Raw genomic sequence first — 27,537 nt, 5'->3', positions numbered from 1 at the left:
ACTGACTTTATGAACCAGATAGATGTGAACACCTGATGCTGGTTTGGTCTCCATGGCAACAGATTCCAGTCACACAGAATACTAATAATAATCGAGCAAATAGACATCAGCTTATAAATGGATTATTCTAGGTTAAACCTAACCTCAGATGTAGGTCAGATACAGGTCAGATGTAGGTCAGATGTAGGTCAGATGCAGGTCAGATGCAGGTCAGATGCAGGTCAGATGTAGGTCAGATGCAGGTCAGATGCAGGTCAGATGTAGGTCAGATGCAGGTCAGATGTAGGTCAGATGCAGGTCAGATGCGGGTCAGATGCAGGTCAGATGCAGGTCAGATGCAGGTCAGATGTGGGTCAGATGTAGGTCAGATGTAGGTCAGATGCAGGTCAGATGTGGGTCAGATGTAGATCAGATGTAGGTCAGATGCAGGTCAGATGCGGGTCAGATGCGGGTCAGATGCAGGTCAGATGCGGGTCAGATGCAGGTCAGATGCAGGTCAGATGTAGGTCAGATGTAGGTCAGATGTAGGTCAGATGTGGGTCAGATGCAGGTCAGATGCAGGTCAGATGCAGGTCAGATGTAGGTCAGATGTGGGTCAGATGTGGGTCAGATGCAGGTCAGATGTGGGTCAGATGTAGGTCAGATGTAGGTCAGATGTAGGTCATATGCGGGTCAGATGCGGGTCAGATGCAGGTCAGATGCAGGTCAGATGCAGGTCAGATGTAGGTCAGATGTGGGTCAGATGTAGGTCAGATGCGGGTCAGATGTAGGTCAGATGTAGGTCAGATGTAGGTCAGATGTAGGTCAGATGCAGGTCAGATGCGGGTCAGATGCAGGTCAGATGTAGGTCAGATGTAGGTCAGATGCAGGTCAGATGCGGGTCAGATGCAGGTCAGATGCAGGTCAGATGCGGGTCAGATGCGGGTCAGATGCAGGTCAGATGTAGGTCAGATGCGGGTCAGATGCAGGTCAGATGCGGGTCTGATGCAGGTCAGATGTAGGTCAGATGTAGGTCAGATGTGGGTCAGATGCAGGTCAGATGTAGGTCAGATGCAGGTCAGATGCGGGTCAGATGTGGGTCAGATGTAGGTCAGATGTAGGTCAGATGCGGGTCAGATGCAGGTCAGATGCGGGTCTGATGCAGGTCAGATGTAGGTCAGATGTAGGTCAGATGTGGGTCAGATGTAGGTCAGATGCGGGTCAGATGCAGGTCAGATGCGGGTCAGATGTGGGTCAGATGTAGGTCAGATGTAGGTCAGATGCGGGTCAGATGCAGGTCAGATGCGGGTCTGATGCAGGTCAGATGTAGGTCAGATGTGGGTCAGATGTAGGTCAGATGTGGGTCAGATGCAGGTCAGATGTGGGTCAGATGTGGGTCAGATGCAGGTCAGATGTAGGTCAGATGTAGGTCAGATGTAGGTCAGATGTAGGTCAGATGCAGGTCAGATGCAGGTCAGATGTAGGTCAGATGTAGGTCAGATGCAGGTCAGATGCAGGTCAGATGTAGGTCAGATGCAGGTCAGATGCAGGTCAGATGTAGGTCAGATGCAGGTCAGATGCAGGTCAGATGTAGGTCAGATGTAGGTCAGATGTAGGTCAGATGTGGGTCAGATGCAGGTCAGATGTGGGTCAGATGTGGGTCAGATGCGGGTCTGATGCAGGTCAGATGTAGGTCAGATGTGGGTCAGATGTAGGTCAGATGCAGGTCAGATGCGGGTCTGATGCAGGTCAGATGTAGGTCAGATGTGGGTCAGATGTAGGTCAGATGTGGGTCAGATGCAGGTCAGATGTGGGTCAGATGTGGGTCAGATGCAGGTCAGATGTAGGTCAGATGTAGGTCAGATGTAGGTCAGATGTAGGTCAGATGCAGGTCAGATGCAGGTCAGATGTAGGTCAGATGTAGGTCAGATGCAGGTCAGATGCAGGTCAGATGTAGGTCAGATGCAGGTCAGATGCAGGTCAGATGTAGGTCAGATGCAGGTCAGATGCAGGTCAGATGTAGGTCAGATGTAGGTCAGATGCAGGTCAGATGCAGCTCAGATGTAGGTCAGATGCAGGTCAGATGCAGGTCAGATGTAGGTCAGATGTAGGTCAGATGTAGGTAAGATGCGGGTCAGATGCGGGTCAGATGTAGGTCAGATGCAGGTCAGATGTAGGTCAGATGCGGGTCAGATGTAGGTCAGATGTAGGTCAGATGCAGGTCAGATGTAGGTCAGATGCAGGTCAGATGTAGGTCAGATGTAGGTCAGATGCGGGTCAGATGTAGGTCAGATGTAGGTCAGATGCAGGTCAGATGCAGGTCAGATGCAGGTCAGATGTAGGTCAGATGTAGGTCAGATGCGGGTCAGATGTAGGTCAGATGTAGGTCAGATGCAGGTCAGATGCAGGTCAGATGTAGGTCAGATGCAGGTCAGATGCAGGTCAGATGTAGGTCAGATGTAGGTCAGATGCGGGTCAGATGTAGGTCAGATGTAGGTCAGATGCAGGTCAGATGCAGGTCAGATGCAGGTCAGATGTAGGTCAGATGTAGGTCAGATGCGGGTCAGATGTAGGTCAGATGTAGGTCAGATGCAGGTCAGATGCAGGTCAGATGCAGGTCAGATGTAGGTCAGATGTAGGTCAGATGCGGGTCAGATGTAGGTCAGATGTAGGTCAGATGCAGGTCAGATGCAGGTCAGATGTAGGTCAGATGCAGGTCAGATGCAGGTCAGATGTAGGTCAGATGTAGGTCAGATGTAGGTCAGATGCAGGTCAGATGCAGGTCAGATGTAGGTCAGATGCAGGTCAGATGCAGGTCAGATGTAGGTCAGATGTAGGTCAGATGTAGGTCAGATGCGGGTCAGATGCGGGTCAGATGTAGGTCAGATGCGGGTCAGATGCAGGTCAGATGCGGGTCAGATGTAGGTCAGATGTAGGTCAGATGTAGGTCAGATGCGGGTCAGATGTAGGTCAGATGTAGGTCAGATGCAGGTCAGATGCAGGTCAGATGTAGGTCAGATGCAGGTCAGATGTGGGTCAGATGCAGGTCAGATGTAGGTCAGATGTAGGTCAGATGCAGGTCAGATGTAGGTCAGATGTAGGTCAGATGCGGGTCAGATGCGGGTCAGATGTAGGTCAGATGCGGGTCAGATGCAGGTCAGATGCAGGTCTGATGCAGGTCAGATGTAGGTCAGATGCAGGTCAGATGCGGGTCAGATGCAGGTCAGATGTAGGTCAGATGTAGGTCAGATGCAGGTCAGATGTAGGTCAGATGCAGGTCAGATGTGGGTCAGATGCGGGTCAGATGTAGGTCAGATGCAGGTCAGATGCAGGTCAGATGTAGGTCAGATGCAGGTCAGATGTAGGTCAGATGTAGGTCAGATGCAGGTCAGATGTAGGTCAGATGTAGGTCAGATGCAGGTCAGATGTAGGTCAGATGTAGGTCAGATGCAGGTCAGATGCGGGTCTGATGCAGGTCAGATGTAGGTCAGATGTAGGTCAGATGTAGGTCAGATGCAGGTCAGATGTAGGTCAGATGCAGGTCAGATGCGGGTCAGATGCAGGTCAGATGCAGGTCAGATGCAGGTCAGATGTAGGTCAGATGTAGGTCAGATGCAGGTCAGATGCAGGTCAGATGTAGGTCAGATGCAGGTCAGATGCAGGTCAGATGTAGGTCAGATGTAGGTCAGATGCAGGTCAGATGCAGGTCAGATGTAGGTCAGATGTAGGTCAGATGCAGGTCAGATGCAGGTCAGATGTAGGTCAGATGCAGGTCAGATGCAGGTCAGATGTAGGTCAGATGCAGGTCAGATGCAGGTCAGATGTAGGTCAGATGTAGGTCAGATGTAGGTCAGATGCAGGTCAGATGCAGCTCAGATGTAGGTCAGATGCAGGTCAGATGCAGGTCAGATGTAGGTCAGATGTAGGTCAGATGTAGGTAAGATGCGGGTCAGATGCGGGTCAGATGTAGGTCAGATGCAGGTCAGATGTAGGTCAGATGCGGGTCAGATGTAGGTCAGATGTAGGTCAGATGCAGGTCAGATGTAGGTCAGATGCAGGTCAGATGTAGGTCAGATGTAGGTCAGATGCGGGTCAGATGTAGGTCAGATGTAGGTCAGATGCAGGTCAGATGCAGGTCAGATGTAGGTCAGATGTAGGTCAGATGTAGGTCAGATGCGGGTCAGATGTAGGTCAGATGTAGGTCAGATGCAGGTCAGATGCAGGTCAGATGTAGGTCAGATGCAGGTCAGATGCAGGTCAGATGTAGGTCAGATGTAGGTCAGTTGTAGGTCAGATGCAGGTCAGATGCAGGTCAGATGCAGGTCAGATGTAGGTCAGATGCAGGTCAGATGCAGGTCAGATGTAGGTCAGATGCGGGTCAGATGCGGGTCAGATGTAGGTCAGATGCGGGTCAGATGCGGGTCAGATGTAGGTCAGATGTAGGTCAGATGCAGGTCAGATGCAGGTCAGATGTAGGTCAGATGCAGGTCAGATGCAGGTCAGATGTAGGTCAGATGTAGGTCAGTTGTAGGTCAGATGCAGGTCAGATGCAGGTCAGATGCAGGTCAGATGTAGGTCAGATGCAGGTCAGATGCAGGTCAGATGCAGGTCAGATGTAGGTCAGATGCAGGTCAGATGTAGGTCAGATGTAGGTCAGATGCGGGTCAGATGTAGGTCAGATGTAGGTCAGATGCAGGTCAGATGCAGGTCAGATGTAGGTCAGATGCAGGTCAGATGTGGGTCAGATGCAGGTCAGATGTAGGTCAGATGTAGGTCAGATGCAGGTCAGATGTAGGTCAGATGTAGGTCAGATGCAGGTCAGATGCAGGTCAGATGCGGGTCAGATGTAGGTCAGATGCGGGTCAGATGCAGGTCAGATGCAGGTCTGATGCAGGTCAGATGTAGGTCAGATGCAGGTCAGATGTGGGTCAGATGCAGGTCAGATGTAGGTCAGATGTAGGTCAGATGCAGGTCAGATGTAGGTCAGATGCAGGTCAGATGTGGGTCAGATGCGGGTCAGATGCAGGTCAGATGTAGGTCAGATGCGGGTCAGATGCAGGTCAGATGTAGGTCAGATGTAGGTCAGATGTAGGTCAGATGCAGGTCAGATGTAGGTCAGATGCAGGTCAGATGTAGGTCAGATGCAGGTCAGATGTAGGTCAGATGCAGGTCAGATGTAGGTCAGATGTAGGTCAGATGCAGGTCAGATGTAGGTCAGATGTAGGTCAGATGCAGGTCAGATGTAGGTCAGATGTAGGTCAGATGCAGGTCAGATGTAGGTCAGATGTAGGTCAGATGCAGGTCAGATGCGGGTCTGATGCAGGTCAGATGTAGGTCAGATGCAGGTCAGATGTAGGTCAGATGTAGGTCAGATGCAGGTCAGATGTAGGTCAGATGCAGGTCAGATGTAGGTCAGATGCAGGTCAGATGCAGGTCAGATGTAGGTCAGATGCAGGTCAGATTTAGGTCAGATGTAGGTCAGATGCAGGTCAGATGTAGGTCAGATGCAGGTCAGATGTAGGTCAGATGCAGGTCAGATGTAGGTCAGATGTAGGTCAGATGCAGGTCAGATGTAGGTCAGATGCAGGTCAGATGCAGGTCAGATGCGGGTCAGATGCAGGTCAGATGTAGGTCAGATGTGGGTCAGATGCGGGTCAGATGTAGGTCAGATGCGGGTCAGATGTGGGTCAGATGTAGGTCAGATGCGGGTCAGATGCGGGTCAGATGCAGGTCAGATGCAGGTCAGATGTGGGTCAGATGTAGGTCAGATGTAGGTCAGATGTGGGTCAGATGTAGGTCTGATGCAGGTCAGATGTAGGTCAGATGCAGGTCAGATGTAGGTCAGATGTAGGTCAGATGCAGGTCAGATGTAGGTCAGATGCAGGTCAGATGTAGGTCAGATGCAGGTCAGATGTAGGTCAGATGCAGGTCAGATGTAGGTCAGATGTAGGTCAGATGTAGGTCAGATGCAGGTCAGATGTAGGTCAGATGCAGGTCAGATGTAGGTCAGATGCAGGTCAGATGTAGGTCAGATGTAGGTCAGATGTAGGTCAGATGCGGGTCAGATGTGGGTCAGATGTAGGTCAGATGCAGGTCAGATGTAGGTCAGATGTGGGTCAGATGTAGGTCAGATGTGGGTCAGATGCGGGTCAGATGCAGGTCAGATGTGGGTCAGATGCGGGTCAGATGCAGGTCAGATGCGGGTCAGATGCAGGTCAGATGTAGGTCAGATGTAGGTCCGATGTAGGTCAGATGTGGGTCAGATGCGGGTCAGATGTGGGTCAGATGTAGGTCAGATGTAGGTCAGATGTAGGTCAGATGCGGGTCAGATGTGGGTCAGATGTAGGTCAGATGCAGGTCAGATGTAGGTCAGATGTAGGTCAGATGTGGGTCAGATGCGGGTCAGATGTGGGTCAGATGTGGGTCAGATGCAGGTCTGATGCAGGTCAGATGTGGGTCAGATGTGGGTCAGATGTGGGTCAGATGCGGGTCAGATGTGGGTCAGATGTGGGACAGATGTAGGTCAGATGTAGGTCAGATGTAGGTCAGATGTGGGTCAGATGTAGGTCAGATGTAGGTCAGATGTAGGTCAGATGCGGGTCAGATGTGGGTCAGATGTAGGTCAGATGCAGGTCAGATGTAGGTCAGATGTGGGTCAGATGTAGGTCAGATGTGGGTCAGATGCGGGTCAGATGCAGGTCAGATGCGGGTCAGATGCAGGTCAGATGTAGGTCAGATGTAGGTCAGATGTAGGTCAGATGTGGGTCAGATGCGGGTCAGATGTGGGTCAGATGCGGGTCAGATGCGGGTCAGATGTTGGTCAGATGTTGGTCAGATGCGGGTCAGATGTGGGTCAGATGCGGGTCAGATGCGGGTCAGATGTAGGTCAGATGTTGGTCAGATGTTGGTCAGATGTAGGTCAGATGCGGGTCAGATGCGGGTCAGATGCGGGTCAGATGTTGGTCAGATGTGGGTCAGATGCAGGTCAGATGTTGGTCAGATGTTGGTCAGATGCGGGTCAGATGTGGGTCAGATGCGGGTCAGATGCGGGTCAGATGCGGGTCAGATGCGGGTCAGATGTGGGTCAGATGCGGGTCAGATGCGGGTCAGATGTTGGTCAGATGTTGGTCAGATGTTGGTCAGATGCGGGTCAGATGTGGGTCAGATGCGGGTCAGATGTTGGTCAGATGCGGGTCAGATGTGGGTCAGATGTGGGTCAGATGCGGGTCAGATGCGGGTCAGATGTTGGTCAGATGTTGGTCAGATGCGGGTCAGATGTGGGTCAGATGCGGGTCAGATGCGGGTCAGATGTTGGTCAGATGCGGGTCAGATGTGGGTCAGATGTGGGTCAGATGCAGGTCAGATGTTGGTCAGATGTTGGTCAGATGCGGGTCAGATGTGGGTCAGATGCGGGTCAGATGCGGGTCAGATGTGGGTCAGATGCGGGTCAGATGTGGGTCAGATGTGGGTCAGATGTGGGTCAGATGCAGGTCAGATGCAGGTCAGATGTAGGTCAGATGTAGGTCAGATGTAGGTCAGATGTGGGTCAGATGTGGGTCAGATGCAGGTCAGATGCAGGTCAGATGCAGGTCAGATGTGGGTCAGATGCAGGTCAGATGTAGGTCAGATGCGGGTCAGATGTAGGTCAGATGTAGGTCAGATGCAGGTCAGATGTAGGTCAGATGCAGGTCAGATGCGGGTCAGATGCGGGTCAGATGCAGGTCAGATGTAGGTCAGATGTAGGTCAGATGTGGGTCAGATGTAGGTCAGATGTAGGTCAGATGTGGGTCAGATGCGGGTCAGATGCGGGTCAGATGCAGGTCAGATGTAGGTCAGATGTAGGTCAGATGTGGGTCAGATGTAGGTCAGATGTAGGTCAGATGTGGGTCAGATGTAGGTCAGATGCGGGTCAGATGTAGGTCAGATGTGGGTCAGATGTAGGTCAGATGTAGGTCAGATGTGGGTCAGATGTAGGTCAGACAGGTCAGATGCGGGTCAGATGCGGGTCAGATGCAGGTCACATGCAGGTCAGATGTGGGTCAGATGTAGGTCAGATGTAGGTCAGATGTGGGTCAGATGTAGGTCAGATGTGGGTCAGATGTAGGTCAGATGTAGGTCAGATGCAGGTCAGATGCGGGTCAGATGCGGGTCAGATGCAGGTCAGATGTAGGTCAGATGTAGGTCAGATGTGGGTCAGATGTAGGTCAGATGTAGGTCAGATGTGGGTCAGATGTAGGTCAGATGCGGGTCAGATGTAGGTCAGATGTGGGTCAGATGTAGGTCAGATGTAGGTCAGATGTGGGTCAGATGTAGGTCAGACAGGTCAGATGCGGGTCAGATGCGGGTCAGATGCAGGTCACATGCAGGTCAGATGTGGGTCAGATGTAGGTCAGATGTAGGTCAGATGTGGGTCAGATGTAGGTCAGATGTGGGTCAGATGTGGGTCAGATGCAGGTCAGATGTAGGTCAGATGCGGGTCAGATGCGGGTCAGATGTGGGTCAGATGCAGGTCAGATGTAGGTCAGATGCGGGTCAGATGTAGGTCAGATGTGGGTCAGATGTAGGTCAGATGCGGGTCAGATGCAGGTCAGATGCAGGTCAGATGCAGGTCAGATGTAGGTCAGATGTGGGTCAGATGCAGGTCAGATGTAGGTCAGATGTGGGTCAGATGTGGGTCAGATGTGGGTCAGATGCAGGTCAGATGCGGTCAGATGCAGGTCAGATGCAGGTCAGATGTAGGTCAGATGCGGGTCAGATGCAGGTCAGATGCAGGTCAGATGTAGGTCAGATGTAGGTCAGATGCGGTCAGATGCAGGTCAGATGCAGGTCAGATGTAGGTCAGATGTGGGTCAGATGTGGGTCAGATGTAGGGTCAGATGTGGGTCAGATGTGGGTCAGATGTAGGTCAGATGCGGGTCAGATGCGGGTCAGATGTAGGTCAGATGTAGGTCAGATGCGGGTCAGATGCAGGTCAGATGCAGGTCAGATGTTGGTCAGATGTAGGTCAGATGCGGTCAGATGCAGGTCAGATGCAGGTCAGATGTAGGTCAGATGCAGGTCAGATGCAGGTCAGATGTGGGTCAGATGCGGGTCAGATGCAGGTCAGATGTAGGTCAGATGCGGTCAGATGCGGGTCAGATGTAGGTCAGATGTAGGTCAGATGCAGGTCAGATGTAGGTCAGATGTAGGTCAGATGTAGGTCAGATGCAGGTCAGATGTAGGTCAGATGTAGGTCAGATGCAGGTCAGATGTAGGTCAGATGTAGGTCAGATGCGGGTCAGATGTAGGTCAGATGTAGGTCAGATGTAGGTCAGATGCGGGTCAGATGTAGGTCAGATGTAGGTCAGATGCAGATCAGATGCAGGTCAGATGTAGGTCAGATGTAGGTCAGATGCAGGTCAGATGTAGGTCAGATGCAGGTCAGATGTGGGTCAGATGCGGGTCAGATGTAGGTCAGATGTAGGTCAGATGCAGGTCAGATGTGGGTCAGATGCGGGTCAGATGTAGGTCAGATGTAGGTCAGATGCGGGTCAGATGTAGGTCAGATGTAGGTCAGATGCAGGTCAGATGTGGGTCAGATGCGGGTCAGATGTAGGTCAGATGTAGGTCAGATGTGGGTCAGATGTGGGTCAGATGTGGGTCAGATGTAGGTCAGATGCAGGTCAGATGTAGGTCAGATGCAGGTCAGATGTGGGTCAGATGTGGGTCAGATGTAGGTCAGATGTGGGTCAGATGCAGGTCAGATGTGGGTCAGATGTGGGTCAGATGTAGGTCAGATGCAGGTCAGATGTAGGCCAGATGCAGGTCAGATGTAGGTCAGATGCGGGTCAGATGTGGGTCAGATGTAGGTCAGATGCAGGTCAGATGTGGGTCAGATGTAGGTCAGATGCAGGTCAGATGTAGGTCAGATGTGGGTCAGATGTGGGTCAGATGTAGGTCAGATGTAGGTCAGATGTAGGTCAGATGTGGGTCAGATGTGGGTCAGATGTGGGTCAGATGTAGGTCAGATGTAGGTCAGATGTGGGTCAGATGTGGGTCAGATGTGGGTCAGATGCGGGTCAGATGTAGGTCAGATGTAGGTCAGATGTGGGTCAGATGTGGGTCAGATGCAGGTCAGATGTAGGTCAGATGTAGGTCAGATGTGGGTCAGATGTGGGTCAGATGTGGGTCAGATGCGGGTCAGATGTAGGTCAGATGTGGGTCAGATGTGGGTCAGATGTGGGTCAGATGTAGGTCAGATGTGGGTCAGATGTGGGTCAGATGCGGGTCAGATGCAGGTCAGATGTAGGTCAGATGCGGGTCAGATGTAGGTCAGATGCAGGTCAGATGCGGGTCAGATGTAGGTCAGATGTAGGTCAGATGCAGGTCAGATGTAGGTCAGATGCAGGTCAGATGCAGGTCAGATGTGGGTCAGATGTAGGTCAGATGCGGGTCAGATGTGGGTCAGATGCGGGTCAGATGCAGGTCAGATGCGGGTCAGATGTGGGTCAGATGTAGGTCAGATGCGGGTCAGATGTGGGTCAGATGTAGGTCAGATGCGGGTCAGATGTGGGTCAGATGTGGGTCAGATGCGGGTCAGATGTAGGTCAGATGCGGGTCAGATGTGGGTCAGATGTAGGTCAGATGCGGGTCAGATGTGGGTCAGATGCGGGTCAGATGTAGGTCAGATGCAGGTCAGATGCAGGTCAGATGCGGGTCAGATGCAGGTCAGATGCAGGTCAGATGCAGGTCAGATGCGGGTCAGATGCAGGTCAGATGCAGGTCAGATGTAGGTCAGATGCAGGTCAGATGCGGGTCAGATGTAGGTCAGATGCAGGTCAGATGCAGGTCAGATGCGGGTCAGATGCAGGTCAGATGCAGGTCAGATGTAGGTCAGATGTAGGTCAGATGCAGGTCAGATGCGGGTCAGATGCAGGTCAGATGCAGGTCAGATGCAGGTCAGATGTAGGTCAGATGCAGGTCAGATGCAGGTCAGATGTAGGTCAGATGCAGGTCAGATGTGGGTCAGATGCGGGTCAGATGCAGGTCAGATGTAGGTCAGATGCAGGTCAGATGCAGGTCAGATGTAGGTCAGATGCAGGTCAGATGCAGGTCAGATGCGGGTCAGATGCAGGTCAGATGCAGGTCAGATGTAGGTCAGATGCAGGTCAGATGCAGGTCAGATGTAGGTCAGATGCAGGTCAGATGTAGGTCAGATGCAGGTCAGATGCAGGTCAGATGCGGGTCAGATGCAGGTCAGATGCGGGTCAGATGCAGGTCAGATGCAGGTCAGATGCAGGTCAGATGCAGGTCAGATGCCGGTCAGATGCAGGTCAGATGCGGGTCAGATGTAGGTCAGATGTGGGTCAGATGTGGGTCAGATGCAGGTCAGATGCAGGACAGATGTAGGTCAGATGTGGGTCAGATGTGGGTCAGATGCGGGTCAGATGCAGGTCAGATGCAGGTCAGATGTGGGTCAGATGTGGGTCAGATGCGGGTCAGATGCAGGTCAGATGCAGGTCAGATGCGGGTCAGATGTAGGTCAGATGCAGGTCAGATGCAGGTCAGATGTAGGTCAGATGTAGGTCAGATGTAGGTCAGATGTGGGTCAGTTGCAGGTCAGATGCAGGTCAGATGTAGGTCAGATGTAGGTCAGATGCAGGTCAGATGTAGGTCAGATGCAGGTCAGATGCAGGTCAGATGCAGGTCAGATGTGGGTCAGATGTAGGTCAGATGTGGGTCAGATGTAGGTCAGATGTGGGTCAGATGCAGGTCAGATGCGGGTCAGATGCAGGTCAGATGCAGGTCAGATGTGGGTCAGATGCGGGTCAGATGCGGGTCAGATGTAGGTCAGATGTGGGTCAGATGCAGGTCAGATGCGGGTCAGATGCAGGTCAGATGTAGGTCAGATGTGGGTCAGATGCGGGTCAGATGCGGGTCAGATGTAGGTCAGATGTGGGTCAGATGCGGGTCAGATGCGGGTCAGATGTAGGTCAGATGTGGGTCAGATGCAGGTCAGATGTAGGTCAAATGCAGGTCAGATGCAGGTCAGATGCAGGTCAGATGTAGGTCAGATGTGGGTCAGATGTATGTCAGATGTAGGTCAGATGTAGGTCAGATGTAGGTCAGATGCAGGTCAGATGCAGGTCAGATGCAGGTCAGATGTGGGTCAGATGTAGGTCAGATGTGGGTCAGATGCGGGTCAGATGCAGGTCAGATGCAGGTCAGATGTGGGTCAGATGCGGGTCAGATGCGGGTCAGATGTAGGTCAGATGTGGGTCAGATGCAGGTCAGATGTGGGTCAGATGCAGGTCAGATGTAGGTCAGATGTGGGTCAGATGCGGGTCAGATGCGGGTCAGATGTAGGTCAGATGTGGGTCAGATGCAGGTCAGATGCGGGTCAGATGCAGGTCAGATGTAGGTCAGATGTGGGTCAGATGCAGGTCAGATGTAGGTCAGATGTGGGTCAGATGCAGGTCAGATGCGGGTCAGATGCAGGTCAGATGTAGGTCAGATGTGGGTCAGATGTAGGTCAGATGCGGGTCAGATGTGGGTCAGATGCAGGTCAGATGTGGGTCAGATGCGGGTCAGATGCAGGTCAGACGTAGGTCAGATGCGGGTCAGATGCGGGTCAGATGCAGGTCAGATGCAGGTCAGATGTGGGTCAGATGTAGGTCAGATGCGGGTCAGATGTAGGTCAGATGCGGGTCAGATGCAGGTCAGATGTAGGTCAAATGCAGGTCAGATGCAGGTCAGATGCAGGTCAGATGTAGGTCAGATGTGGGTCAGATGTATGTCAGATGTAGGTCAGATGTAGGTCAGATGTAGGTCAGATGCAGGTCAGATGCAGGTCAGATGCAGGTCAGATGTAGGTCAGATGCGGGTCAGATGTGGGTCAGATGCAGGTCAGATGTGGGTCAGATGCGGGTCAGATGCAGGTCAGACGTAGGTCAGATGCGGGTCAGATGCGGGTCAGATGCAGGTCAGATGCAGGTCAGATGTGGGTCAGATGTAGGTCAGATGCGGGTCAGATGTAGGTCAGATGCGGGTCAGATGCAGGTCAGATGTAGGTCAAATGCAGGTCAGATGCAGGTCAGATGTGGGTCAGATGCGGGTCAGATGCAGGTCAGATGTAGGTCAGATGTGGGTCAGATGTATGTCAGATGTAGGTCAGATGTAGGTCAGATGTAGGTCAGATGCGGGTCAGATGTAGGTCAGATGTAGGTCAGATGTGGGTCAGATGCAGGTCAGATGTGGGTCAGATGTATGTCAGATGTAGGTCAGATGCAGGTCAGATGCGGGTCAGATGTAGGTCAGATGCGGGTCAGATGCGGGTCAGATGTAGGTCAGATGCGGGTCAGATGTAGGTCAGATGCAGGTCAGATGTGGGTCAGATGCAGGTCAGATGTGGGTCAGATGTGGGTCAGATGTAGGTCAGATGTAGGTCAGATGCAGGTCAGATGCAGGTCAGACGTAGGTCAGATGCGGGTCAGATGCGGGTCAGATGCAGGTCAGATGCAGGTCAGACGTAGGTCAGATGCGGGTCAGATGCGGGTCAGATGCAGGTCAGATGCAGGTCAGACGTAGGTCAGATGCGGGTCAGATGTGGGTCAGATGCGGGTCAGATGCAGGTCAGACGTAGGTCAGATGCGGGTCAGATGCGGGTCAGATGTGGGTCAGATGTAGGTCAGATGCAGGTCAGATGTGGGTCAGATGTAGGTCAGATGCAGGTCAGATGTGGGTCAGATGTAGGTCAGATGCGGGTCAGATGTAGGTCAGATGCGTGTCAGATGCAGGTCAGATGTAGGTCAAATGCAGGTCAGATGCAGGTCAGATGCAGGTCAGATGTAGGTCAGATGTGGGTCAGATGTAGGTCAGATGTAGGTCAGATGTGGGTCAGATGTGGGTCAGATGTAGGTCAGATGTGGGTCAGATGTGGGTCAGATGTAGGTCAGATGCAGGTCAGATGCAGGTCAGATGTGGGTCAGATGTAGGTCAGATGCAGGTCAGATGCAGGTCAGATGCGGGTCAGATGCGGGTCAGATGTAGGTCAGATGTAGGTCAGATGCGGGTCAGATGCAGGTCAGACGTAGGTCAGATGCGGGTCAGATGCGGGTCAGATGCAGGTCAGATGCAGGTCAGATGCAGGTCAGATGCGGGTCAGATGTAGGTCAGATGTAGGTCAGATGCGGGTCAGATGCGGGTCAGATGCAGGTCAGATGTGGGTCAGATGCGGGTCAGATGTGGGTCAGATGTAGGTCAGATGCAGGTCAGATGCGGGTCAGATGTAGGTCAGATGTAGGTCAGATGCAGGTCAGATGCAGGTCAGACGTAGGTCAGATGCGGGTCAGATGTAGGTCAGATGCAGGTCAGATGTGGGTCAGATGCAGGTCAGATGCAGGTCAGATGCAGGTCAGATGCGGGTCAGATGCAGGTCAGATGCAGGTCAGATGCAGGTCAGATGCAGGTCAGATGCGGGTCAGATGTGGGTCAGATGTAGGTCAGATGTAGGTCAGATGCAGGTCAGATGTAGGTCAGATGCGGGTCAGATGTAGGTCAGATGCAGGTCAGATGCAGGTCAGATGTAGGTCAGATGTAGGTCAGATGCAGGTCAGATGCAGGTCAGATGCAGGTCAGATGTAGGTCAGATGCGGGTCAGATGTAGGTCAGATGCAGGTCAGATGTAGGTCAGATGCAGGTCAGATGTGGGTCAGATGCAGGTCAGATGCAGGTCAGATGTAGGTCAGATGCGGGTCAGATGTAGGTCAGATGCAGGTCAGATGTGGGTCAGATGTAGGTCAGATGTAGGTCAGATGCAGGTCAGATGCAGGTCAGATGCAGGTCAGATGTAGGTCAGATGCGGGTCAGATGTAGGTCAGATGCAGGTCAGATGCAGGTCAGATGTAGGTCAGATGTAGGTCAGATGCGGGTCAGATGCAGGTCACATGTGGGTCAGATGCAGGTCAGATGTAGGTCAGATGCGGGTCAGATGTGGGTCAGATGCGGGTCTGATGTAGGTCAGATGTAGGTCAGATGTAGGTCAGATGTGGGTCAGATGTAGGTCAGATGCAGGTCAGATGCGGGTCAGATGCGGGTCAGATGCAGGTCAGATGTGGGTCAGATGTGGGTCAGATGCAGGTCAGATGTGGGTCAGATGCGGGTCAGATGCGGGTCTGATGTAGGTCAGATGTAGGTCAGATGTAGGTCAGATGTAGGTCAGATGCAGGTCAGATGCGGGTCAGATGCAGATCAGATGCAGGTCAGATGCAGGTCAGATGCAGGTCAGATGTAGGTCAGATGCGGGTCAGATGCAGGTCACATGTGGGTCAGATGCAGGTCAGATGTAGGTCAGATGCGGGTCAGATGTGGGTCAGATGCGGGTCTGATGTAGGTCAGATGTGGGTCAGATGTAGGTCAGATGCAGGTCAGATGCGGGTCAGATGCGGGTCAGATGCAGGTCAGATGTGGGTCAGATGTGGGTCAGATGCAGGTCAGATGTGGGTCAGATGCGGGTCAGATGCAGGTCAGATGTAGGTCAGATGTGGGTCAGATGTAGGTCAGATGCAGGTCAGATGCAGGTCAGATGTGGGTCAGATGCGGGTCAGATGCAGGTCAGATGTAGGTCAGATGTGGGTCAGATGTAGGTCAGATGTAGGTCAGATGCAGGTCAGATGTAGGTCAGATGCAGGTCAGATGCAGGTCAGATGCGGGTCAGATGTGGGTCAGATGCGGGTCAGATGCAGGTCAGATGTGGGTCAGATGCGGGTCAGATGTGGGTCAGATGTGGGTCAGATGCAGGTCAGATGTAGGTCAGATGTGGGTCAGATGTGGGTCAGATGCTGGTCAGATGCAGGTCAGATGTGGGTCAGATGCGGGTCAGATGCAGGTCAGATGTAGGTCAGATGTGGGTCAGATGTAGGTCAGATGCAGGTCAGATGTAGGTCAGATGTAGGTCAGATGCAGGTCAGATGCGGGTCAGATGTGGGTCAGATGCGGGTCAGATGCGGGTCAGATGCAGGTCAGATGTGGGTCAGATGCAGGTCAGATGCAGGTCAGATGCGGGTCAGATGTGGGTCAGATGCGGGTCAGATGCTGGTCAGATGCGGGTCAGATGTGGGTCAGATGTGGGTCAGATGTGGGTCAGATGTAGGTCAGTTGCGGGTCAGATGCTGGTCAGATGTGGGTCAGATGTAGGTCAGATGCAGGTCAGATGCTGGTCAGATGTGGGTCAGATGTAGGTCAGATGCAGGTCAGATGTAGGTCAGATGTGGGTCAGATGCGGGTCAGATGCAGGTCAGATGTAGGTCAGATGTGGGTCAGATGTAGGTCAGATGCAGGTCAGATGTAGGTCAGATGTAGGTCAGATGCAGGTCAGATGCGGGTCAGATGTGGGTCAGATGCGGGTCAGATGCGGGTCAGATGCAGGTCAGATGTGGGTCAGATGCAGGTCAGATGCAGGTCAGATGCGGGTCAGATGTGGGTCAGATGCGGGTCAGATGCTGGTCAGATGCGGGTCAGATGTGGGTCAGATGTGGGTCAGATGTGGGTCAGATGTAGGTCAGTTGCGGGTCAGATGCTGGTCAGATGTGGGTCAGATGTAGGTCAGATGCAGGTCAGATGCTGGTCAGATGTGGGTCAGATGTAGGTCAGTTGCGGGTCAGATGCTGGTCAGATGTGGGTCAGATGTAGGTCAGATGCAGGTCAGATGCTGGTCAGATGCAGGTCAGATGTAGGTCAGATGCAGGTCAGATGTAGGTCAGATGCGGGTCAGATGCAGGTCAGATGTGGGTCAGATGTAGGTCAGATGCAGGTCAGATGCTGGTCAGATGTGGGTCAGATGTAGGTCAGTTGCGGGTCAGATGCAGGTCAGATGCGGGTCAGATGTGGGTCAGATGTGGGTCAGATGTAGGTCAGATGTAGGTCAGTTGCGGGTCAGATGCTGGTCAGATGTGGGTCAGATGTAGGTCAGATGTAGGTCAGATGCAGGTCAGATGCGGGTCAGATGCGGGTCAGATGTGGGTCAGATGTGGGTCAGATGTGGGTCAGATGTAGGTCAGTTGCGGGTCAGATGCTGGTCAGATGTGGGTCAGATGTAGGTCAGATGCAGGTCAGATGCTGGTCAGATGTGGGTCAGATGCAGGTCAGATGCAGGTCAGTTGCGGGTCAGATGCAGGTCAGATGCGGGTCAGATGTGGGTCAGATGCAGGTCAGATGCGGGTCAGATGTGGGTCAGATGCGGGTCAGATGCTGGTCAGATGTGGGTCAGATGTAGGTCAGTTGCGGGTCAGATGCTGGTCAGATGTGGGTCAGATGTAGGTCAGATGCAGGTCAGATGCGGGTCAGATGCAGGTCAGATGCAGGTCAGATGTAGGTCAGATGTGGGTCAGATGCGGGTCAGATGCTGGTCAGATGTGGGTCAGATGTAGGTCAGTTGCGGGTCAGATGCTGGTCAGATGTGGGTCAGATGTAGGTCAGTTGCGGGTCAGATGCAGGTCAGATGCGGGTCAGATGTGGGTCAGATGTGGGTCAGATGTAGGTCAGATGTAGGTCAGATGTGGGTCAGATGTGGGTCAGATGTAGGTCAGATGTAGGTCAGATGTGGGTCAGATGCAGGTCAGATGCTGGTCAGATGTAGGTCAGATGTAGGTCAGATGTAGGTCAGATGCAGGTCAGATGTAGGTCAGATGCAGGTCAGATGTGGGTCAGATGTAGGTCAGATGCGGGTCAGATGCGGGTCAGATGCAGGTCAGATGTAGGTCAGATGCTGGTCAGATGTGGGTCAGATGCTGGTCAGATGTGGGTCAGATGCAGGTCAGATGCGGGTCAGATGCGGGTCAGATGCAGGTCAGATGTGGGTCAGATGTAGGTCAGATGCGGGTCAGATGTGGGTCAGATGCGGGTCAGATGTGGGTCAGATGCAGGTCAGATGTAGGTCAGATGCAGGTCAGATGTAGGTCAGATGCTGGTCAGATGTGGGTCAGATGCTGGTCAGATGCGGGTCAGATGTAGGTCAGATGCGGGTCAGATGCAGGTCAGATGTAGGTCAGATGCAGGTCAGATGCGGGTCAGATGCGGGTCAGATGTGGGTCAGATGCAGGTCAGATGTAGGTCAGATGCAGGTCAGATGTAGGTCAGATGCTGGTCAGATGTGGGTCAGATGCTGGTCAGATGCGGGTCAGATGCAGGTCAGATGTAGGTCAGATGCAGGTCAGATGTAGGTCAGATGCAGGTCAGATGTAGGTCAGATGCTGGTCAGATGTGGGTCAGATGCTGGTCAGATGCGGGTCAGATGTAGGTCAGATGCGGGTCAGATGCAGGTCAGATGTAGGTCAGATGCAGGTCAGATGCAGGTCAGATGTAGGTCAGATGCAGGTCAGATGCAGGTCAGATGTGGGTCAGATGCGGGTCAGATGTGGGTCAGATGTGGGTCAGATGTAGGTCAGATGCAGGTCAGATGTAGGTCAGATGCAGGTCAGATGTGGGTCAGATGTGGGTCAGATGCAGGTCAGATGTGGGTCAGATGCAGGTCAGATGCAGGTCAGATGTGGGTCAGATGCAGGTCAGATGTGGGTCAGATGTGGGTCAGATGTAGGTCAGATGCAGGTCAGATGTAGGTCAGATGTGGGTCAGATGTGGGTCAGATGCAGGTCAGATGCGGGTCAGATGCGGGTCAGATGTAGGTCAGATGCAGGTCAGATGTGGGTCAGATGCAGGTCAGATGCGGGTCAGATGCGGGTCAGATGCGGGTCAGATGTGGGTCAGATGTGGGTCAGATGTAGGTCAGATGTAGGTCAGATGTGGGTCAGATGTAGGTCAGATGCAGGTCAGATGTGGGTCAGATGCAGGTCAGATGCGGGTCAGATGCGGGTCAGATGCGGGTCAGATGTAGGTCAGATGTAGGTCAGATGCAGGTCAGATGTAGGTCAGATGCAGGTCAGATGTGGGTCAGATGTAGGTCAGATGCGGGTCAGATGCGGGTCAGATGCAGGTCAGATGTAGGTCAGATGCAGGTCAGATGCGGGTCAGATGCGGGTCAGATGCAGGTCAGATGTGGGTCAGATGTAGGTCAGATGCGGGTCAGATGTGGGTCAGATGCGGGTCAGATGCGGGTCAGATGTGGGTCAGATGCGGGTCAGATGCAGGTCAGATGTAGGTCAGATGCTGGTCAGATGTGGGTCAGATGCTGGTCAGATGCGGGTCAGATGTAGGTCAGATGCGGGTCAGATGCAGGTCAGATGTAGGTCAGATGCAGGTCAGATGCAGGTCAGATGTAGGTCAGATGCAGGTCAGATGCAGGTCAGATGTGGGTCAGATGCGGGTCAGATGTGGGTCAGATGTGGGTCAGATGTAGGTCAGATGCAGGTCAGATGTAGGTCAGATGCAGGTCAGATGTGGGTCAGATGTGGGTCAGATGCAGGTCAGATGTGGGTCAGATGCAGGTCAGATGCAGGTCAGATGTGGGTCAGATGCAGGTCAGATGTGGGTCAGATGTGGGTCAGATGTAGGTCAGATGCAGGTCAGATGTAGGTCAGATGTGGGTCAGATGTGGGTCAGATGTAGGTCAGATGCAGGTCAGAAGCTGGTCAGATGTGGGTCAGATGCAGGTCAGATGCGGGTCAGATGTGGGTCAGATGTAGGTCAGATGCAGGTCAGATGTAGGTCAGATGCAGGTCAGATGTGGGTCAGATGTAGGTCAGATGCAGGTCAGAAGCTGGTCAGATGTGGGTCAGATGCAGGTCAGATGCGGGTCAGATGTGGGTCAGATGTAGGTCAGATGCAGGTCAGATGTAGGTCAGATGCAGGTCAGATGTGGGTCAGATGTAGGTCAGATGCAGGTCAGAAGCTGGTCAGATGTGGGTCAGATGCAGGTCAGATGCGGGTCAGATGTGGGTCAGATGTAGGTCAGATGCAGGTCAGATGTAGGTCAGATGCAGGTCAGATGCGGGTCAGATGTGGGTCAGATGTAGGTCAGATGCAGGTCAGATGTAGGTCAGATGCAGGTCAGATGTGGGTCAGATGCAGGTCAGATGTGTTTCAGATGTGGGTCAGATGTGGGTCAGATGCGGGTCAGATGTGGGTCAGATGTGGGTCAGATGTGGGTCACATGTGGGTCAGATGCAGGTCAGATGCAGGTCAGATGTAGGTCAGATGCAGGTCAGATGCAGGTCAGATGTAGGTCAGATGCAGGTCAGATGCAGGTCAGATGCGGGTCAGATGCAGGTCAGATGCGGGTCAGATGTAGGTCAGATGCAGGTCAGATGTAGGTCAGATACAGGTCAGATGCAGGTCAGATGTGGGTCAGATGCAGGTCAGATGTGTTTCAGATGTGGGTCAGATGTGGGTCAGATGCAGGTCAGATGCGGGTCAGATGCGGGTCAGATGCAGGTCACATGTGGGTCAGATGTGGGTCAGATGCGGGTCAGATGTGGGTCAGATGTGGGTCAGATGTGGGTCAGATGTGGGTCACATGTGGGTCAGATGCAGGTCAGATGTGGGTCAGATGCGGGTCAGATGTGGATCAGATGCAGGTCAGATGCAGGTCAGATGTGGGTCAGATGCGGGTCAGATGCGGGTCACATGTGGGTCAGATGCGGGTCTGATGTAGGTCAGATGTAGGTCAGATGTAGGTCAGATGCAGGTCAGATGCGGGTCAGATGCAGGTCAGATGCGGGTCAGATGCGGGTCTGATGTAGGTCAGATGTAGGTCAGATGTAGGTCAGATGCAGGTCAGATGCAGGTCAGATGCGGGTCAGATGCGGGTCAGATGTGGGTCGGATGCAGGTCAGATGCAGGTCAGATGTAGGTCAGATGCAGGTCAGATGTAGGTCAGATGTAGGTCAGATGCAGGTCAGATGCGGGTCAGATGCAGGTCAGATGTAGGTCAGATGTAGGTCAGATGCAGGTCAGATGCGGGTCAGATGCGGGTCAGATGTGGGTCGGATGCAGGTCAGATGTGGGTCAGATGTAGGTCAGATGTGGGTCAGATGTAGGTCAGATGCGGGTCAGATGCGGGTCAGATGCGGGTCAGATGTGGGTCAGATGTAGGTCAGATGTAGGTCAGATGTAGGTCAGATGTGGGTCAGATGCAGGTCAGATGTAGGTCAGATGCAGGTCAGATGTAGGTCAGATGCAGGTCAGATGCGGGTCAGATGCGGGTCAGATGTGTGGTCGGATGCAGGTCAGATGTGGGTCAGATGTAGGTCAGATGTGGGTCAGATGTAGGTCAGATGCGGGTCAGATGCGGGTCAGATGCGGGTCAGATGTGGGTCAGATGTAGGTCAGATGCAGGTCAGATGTGGGTCAGATGCGGGTCTGATGTGGGTCAGATGTGGGTCAGATGCAGGTCAGATGCGGGTCAGATGCGGGTCAGATGTGGGTCGGATGCAGGTCAGATGCAGGTCAGATGTGGGTCAGATGCAGGTCAGATGTAGGTCAGATGCAGGTCAGATGTGGGTCAGATGTGGGTCGGATGTGGGTCAGATGTGGGTCGGATGTGGGTCAGATGTGGGTCAGATGTGGGTCACATGTGGGTCAGATGTAGGTCAGATGTAGGTCAGATGCAGGTCAGATGTGGGTCGGATGTGGGTCACATGTGGGTCAGATGTGGGTCGGATGCAGGTCAGATGCAGGTCAGATGTGGGTCAGATGCAGGTCAGATGTAGGTCAGATGCAGGTCAGATGTGGGTCAGATGTGGGTCGGATGTGGGTCACATGTGGGTCAGATGCAGGTCAGATGCGGGTCAGATGTGGGTCAGATGTGGGTCACATGTGGGTCAGATGTAGGTCGGATGCAGGTCAGATGCAGGTCAGATGTAGGTCAGATGCAGGTCAGATGTGGGTCGGATGTGGGTCACATGTGGGTCAGATGTAGGTCAGATGCAGGTCAGATGCGGGTCAGATGTGGGTCGGATGTGGGTCACATGTGGGTCAGATGCAGGTCAGATGCGGGTCAGATGTGGGTCAGATGTGGGTCGGATGTAGGTCAGATGCAGGTCAGATGTGGGTCAGATGCGGGTCTGATGTGGGTCAGATGTGGGTCAGATGCAGGTCAGATGCGGGTCAGATGCGGGTCAGATGCGGGTCAGATGCGGGTCAGATGTAGGTCAGATGCGGGTCAGATGTGGGTCGGATGTGGGTCAGATGTGGGTCAGATGCGGGTCACATGTGGGTCAGATGCAGGTCAGATGCGGGTCAGATGTGGGTCAGATGCAGGTCAGATGCAGGTCAGATGCAGGTCAGATGTAGGTCAGATGCAGGTCAGATGCAGGTCAGATGTGGGTCAGATGCAGGTCAGATGCAGGTCAGATGCAGGTCAGATGCAGGTCAGATGTGGGTCAGATGCAGGTCAGATGTGGGTCAGATGCAGGTCAGATGCGGGTCAGATGTGGGTCAGATGTGGGTCACATGTGGGTCAGATGCAGGTCAGATGCGGGTCAGATGTGGGTCAGATGCAGGTCAGATGCAGGTCAGATGTGGGTCAGATGCAGGTCACATGTGGGTCAGATGCAGGTCAGATGCGGGTCAGATGTGGGTCAGATGTGGGTCACATGTGGGTCAGATGCAGGTCAGATGCGGGTCAGATGTGGGTCAGATGCAGGTCAGATGCAGGTCAGATGCGGGTCAGATGCGGGTCAGATGTGGGTCGGATGCGGGTCAGATGCGGGTCAGATGTAGGTCAGATGTAGGTCAGATGCAGGTCAGATGCGGGTCAGATGTGGGTCGGATGCAGGTCAGATGCGGGTCAGATGCAGGTCAGATGCAGGTCAGATGTGGGTCAGATGCAGGTCAGATGCGGGTCAGATGTGGGTCAGATGTAGGTCAGATGTAGGTCAGATGCGGGTCAGATGCGGGTCAGATGCAGGTCAGATGCAGGTCAGATGCGGGTCAGATGTAGGTCACATGTGGGTCAGATGTGGGTCAGATGTGGGTCGGATGCAGGTCAGATGCAGGTCAGATGCGGGTCATATGCAGGTCAGATGTGGGTCAGATGCGGGTCAGATGTGGGTCAGATGCAGGTCAGATGCAGGTCAGATGCGGGTCAGATGTGGGTCAGATGCAGGTCAGATGCAGGTCAGATGTGGGTCAGATGCGGGTCAGATGCGGGTCAGATGTGGGTCAGATGCAGGTCAGATGCAGGTCAGATGCAGGTCAGATGCAGGTCACATGTGGGTCAGATGTAGGTCAGATGTGGGTCAGATGCAGGTCAGATGCAGGTCACATGTGGGTCAGATGTAGGTCAGATGCAGGTCAGATGCGGGTCAGATGTAGGTCACATGTGGGTCAGATGTAGGTCAGATGTGGGTCAGATGCAGGTCAGATGCAGGTCAGATGCGGGTCAGATGCAGGTCAGTTATGGGTCAGATGCGGGTCAGATGCGGGTCAGATGTGGGTCAGATGTAGGTCAGATGCGGGTCAGATGCAGGTCAGATGCAGGTCAGATGTAGGTCAGATGCAGGTCAGATGTAGGTCAGATGCAGGTCAGATGCAGGTCAGATGCAGGTCAGATGTAGGTCAGATGCAGGTCAGATGTGGGTCAGATGTGGGTCAGATGTGGGTCGGATGCAGGTCAGATGCAGGTCAGATGCAGGTCAGATGCGGGTCAGATGTAGGTCAGATGCAGGTCAGATGCGGGTCAGATGCAGGTCAGATGCAGGTCAGATGCAGGTCAGATGTGGGTCAGATGTGGGTCAGATGTGGGTCAGATGCAGGTCAGATGTGGGTCAGATGTAGGTCAGATGCAGGTCAGATGCAGGTCAGATGTAGGTCAGATGCAGGTCAGATGCAGGTCAGATGTAGGTCAGATGTGGGTCAGATGTGGGTCAGATGCAGGTCAGATGTGGGTCAGATGTAGGTCAGATGCAGGTCAGATGCAGGTCAGATGTAGGTCAGATGTGGGTCAGATGCAGGTCAGATGTGGGTCAGATGTAGGTCAGATGCAGGTCAGATGCAGGTCAGATGTGGGTCAGATGCAGGTCAGATGTGGGTCAGATGTAGGTCAGATGCAGGTCAGATGCAGGTCAGATGCAGGTCAGATGCGGGTCAGATGTAGGTCAGATGCAGGTCAGATGTAGGTCAGATGTAGGTCAGATGCAGGTCAGATGTAGGTCAGATGCAGGTCAGATGCAGGTCAGATGCAGGTCAGATGCAGGTCAGATGCAGGTCAGATGTAGGTCAGATGCAGGTCAGATGTGGGTCAGATGTAGGTCAGATGCAGGTCAGATGCAGGTCAGATGTAGGTCAGATGCAGGTCAGATGTAGGTCAGATGTAGGTCAGATGCAGGTCAGATGCAGGTCAGATGTAGGTCAGATGCAGGTCAGATGCAGGTCAGATGCAGGTCAGATGCAGGTCAGATGTAGGTCAGATGCAGGTCAGATGCAGGTCAGATGTAGGTCAGATGCAGGTCAGATGCAGGTCAGATGCAGGTCAGATGCAGGTCAGATGCAGGTCAGATGCAGGTCAGATGTAGGTCAGATGCAGGTCAGATGTGGGTCAGATGTAGGTCAGATGCAGGTCAGATGCAGGTCAGATGTAGGTCAGATGCGGGTCAGATGTAGGTCAGATGCTGGTCAGATGTAGGTCAGATGTAGGTCAGATGCAGGTCAGATGCAGGTCAGATGTAGGTCAGATGCAGGTCAGATGCAGGTCAGATGCAGGTCAGATGCAGGTCAGATGTAGGTCAGATGTGGGTCAGATGTGGGTCAGATGTGGGTCAGATGCAGGTCAGATGCAGGTCAGATGCAGGTCAGATGCAGGTCAGATGCAGGTCAGATGCAGGTCAGATGTGGGTCAGATGTAGGTCAGATGCAGGTCAGATGCAGGTCAGATGTAGGTCAGATGCAGGTCAGATGCAGGTCAGATGCAGGTCAGATGCAGGTCAGATGTAGGTCAGATGTGGGTCAGATGTGGGTCAGATGTGGGTCAGATGCAGGTCAGATGCAGGTCAGATGCAGGTCAGATGCAGGTCAGATGCGGGTCAGATGCAGGTCAGATGTGGGTCAGATGCAGGTCAGATGCGGGTCAGATGCAGGTCAGATGCAGGTCAGATGCAGGTCAGATGCAGGTCAGATGTGGGTCAGATGTGGGTCAGATGCGGGTCAGATGCGGGTCAGATGTAGGTCAGATGTAGGTCAGATGCAGGTCAGATGTGGGTCAGATGTAGGTCAGATGCGGGTCAGATGCGGGTCAGATGTAGGTCAGATGTAGGTCAGATGTGGGTCAGATGTAGGTCAGATGCAGGTCAGATGCGGGTCAGATGTAGGTCAGATGTAGGTCAGATGTGGGTCAGATGTAGGTCAGATGCGGGTCAGATGCGGGTCAGATGTAGGTCAGATGTAGGTCAGATGTGGGTCAGATGTAGGTCAGATGCGGGTCAGATGTGGGTCAGATGCAGGTCAGATGTAGGTCAGATGTAGGTCAGATGTAGGTCAGATGTAGGTCAGATGCAGGTCAGATGCAGGTCACATGTGGGTCAGATGTGGGTCAGATGTGGGTCGGATGCAGGTCAGATGTGGGTCAGATGTGGGTCAGATGTAGGTCAGATGCAGGTCAGATGCGGGTCAGATGCGGGTCAGATGCAGGTCAGATGCAGGTCAGATGTGGGTCAGATGTGGGTCAGATGTGGGTCGGATGCAGGTCAGATGTGGGTCAGATGCAGGTCAGATGTAGGTCAGATGTAGGTCAGATGCGGGTCAGATGTGGGTCGGATGCAGGTCAGATGTGGGTCAGATGTAGGTCAGATGTGGGTCAGATGCGGGTCAGATGTAGGTCACATGTGGGTCAGATGTAGGTCAGATGTGGGTCAGATGTAGGTCAGATGCAGGTCAGATGTGGGTCAGATGCAGGTCAGATGCGGGTCAGATGTAGGTCAGATGTAGGTCAGATGTGGGTCAGATGTAGGTCAGATGCAGGTCAGATGCGGGTCAGATGTGGGTCAGATGTGGGTCAGATGTGGGTCGGATGCAGGTCAGATGCGGGTCAGATGCAGGTCAGATGTGGGTCAGATGTGGGTCAGATGTAGGTCAGATGTAGGTCAGATGTGGGTCAGATGCGAGTCAGATGTAGGTCAGATGCAGGTCAGATGCGGGTCAGATGTGGGTCAGATGCGGGTCAGATGCAGGTCAGATGTGGGTCAGATGCGGGTCAGATGCAGGTCAGTTGCAGGTCAGATTTGGGTCAGATATAGGTCAGATGTGGGTCAGATGCGGGTCAGATGCAGGTCAGATGTGGGTCAGATGTGGGTCAGATGCGGGTCAGATGCGGGTCAGATGCAGGTCAGATGCGGGTCAGATGCGGGTCAGATGTAGGTCAGATGTAGGTCAGATGTGGGTCAGATGCAGGTCAGATGCAGGTCAGATGCGGGTCAGATGCGGGTCAGATGTGGGTCAGATGTGGGTCAGATGCAGGTCAGTTGCAGGTCAGATGTGGGTCAGATGTGGGTCAGATGCAGGTCAGATGCGGGTCAGATGTGGGTCAGATGCGGGTCAGATGCAGGTCAGATGCGGGTCAGATGCGGGTCAGATGCGGGTCAGATGCAGGTCAGATGCGGGTCAGATGCGGGTCAGATGCAGGTCAGATGCAGGTCAGATGTGGGTCAGATGCGGGTCAGATGCAGGTCAGATGTGGGTCAGATGCAGGTCAGATGTGGGTCAGATGCGGGTCAGATGCAGGTCAGATGCGGGTCAGATGCAGGTCAGATGCGGGTCAGATGCGGGTCAGATGTAGGTCAGATGTAGGTCAGATGCGGGTCAGATGTAGGTCAGATGTAGGTCAGATGTGGGTCAGATGCAGGTCAGATGCAGGTCAGATGCAGGTCAGACTCAGGTCAGATGCGGGTCAGATGCAGGTCAGATGCGGGTCAGATGCGGGTTAGATGTAGGTCAGATGTAGGTCAGATGCAGGTCAGATGCAGGTCAGATGCAGGTCAGATGCAGGTCAGACTCAGGTCAGATGCGGGTCAGATGTAGGTCAGATGTAGGTCAGATGCAGGTCAGATGCAGGTCAGATGTGGGTCAGATACGGGTCAGATGCAGGGCAGATGTGGGTCAGATGCGGGTCAGATGTAGGTCAGATGTAGGTCAGATGTAGGTCAGATGCGGGTCAGATGCGGGTCAGATGTAGGTCAGATGTAGGTCAGATGTGGGTCAGATGTAGGTCAGATGTAGGTCAGATGCGGGTCAGATGCTGGTCAGATGCGGGTCAGATGCGGGTCAGATGCGGGTCAGATGTAGGTCAGATGTAGGTCAGATGTGGGTCAGATGTAGGTCAGATGCGGGTCAGATGTAGGTCAGATACAGGTCAGATGTAGGTCAGATGCGGGTCAGATGCAGGTCAGATGTAGGTCAGATGTAGGTCAGATGTAGGTCAGATGCGGGTCAGATGTGGGTCAGATGCAGGTCAGATGTGGGTCAGATGTGGGTCAGATGCGGGTCAGATGTGGGTCAGATGCGGGTCAGATGCTGGTCAGATGCGGGTCAGATGCGGGTCAGATGCGGGTCAGATGTAGGTCAGATGTAGGTCAGATGTAGGTCAGATGCAGGTCAGATGTGGGTCAGATGTGGGTCAGATGCGGGTCAGATGTG

The 27,537-nt window shown here is 53.4% G+C and overlaps 1 protein-coding gene across 1 annotated transcript in view; it reads left to right on the top strand.

Annotated features, from left to right (window-relative positions):
* The window catches only part of galr1b (galanin receptor 1b), a gene marked incomplete at both ends in the record, with an annotated part of 59,427 nt that overhangs the window by 886 nt on the left and 31,004 nt on the right, over positions 1 to 27,537 (top strand). The gene's annotated exons all lie outside the window — the stretch shown is intronic.

The sequence above is a fragment of the Telmatherina bonti genome (genome assembly GCF_933228915.1).
Source record: "Telmatherina bonti genome assembly, chromosome: 1".
Taxonomy (NCBI): Eukaryota; Metazoa; Chordata; class Actinopteri; order Atheriniformes; family Telmatherinidae; genus Telmatherina; species Telmatherina bonti.
This window is presented reverse-complemented; position numbering and strand designations above follow the sequence as displayed.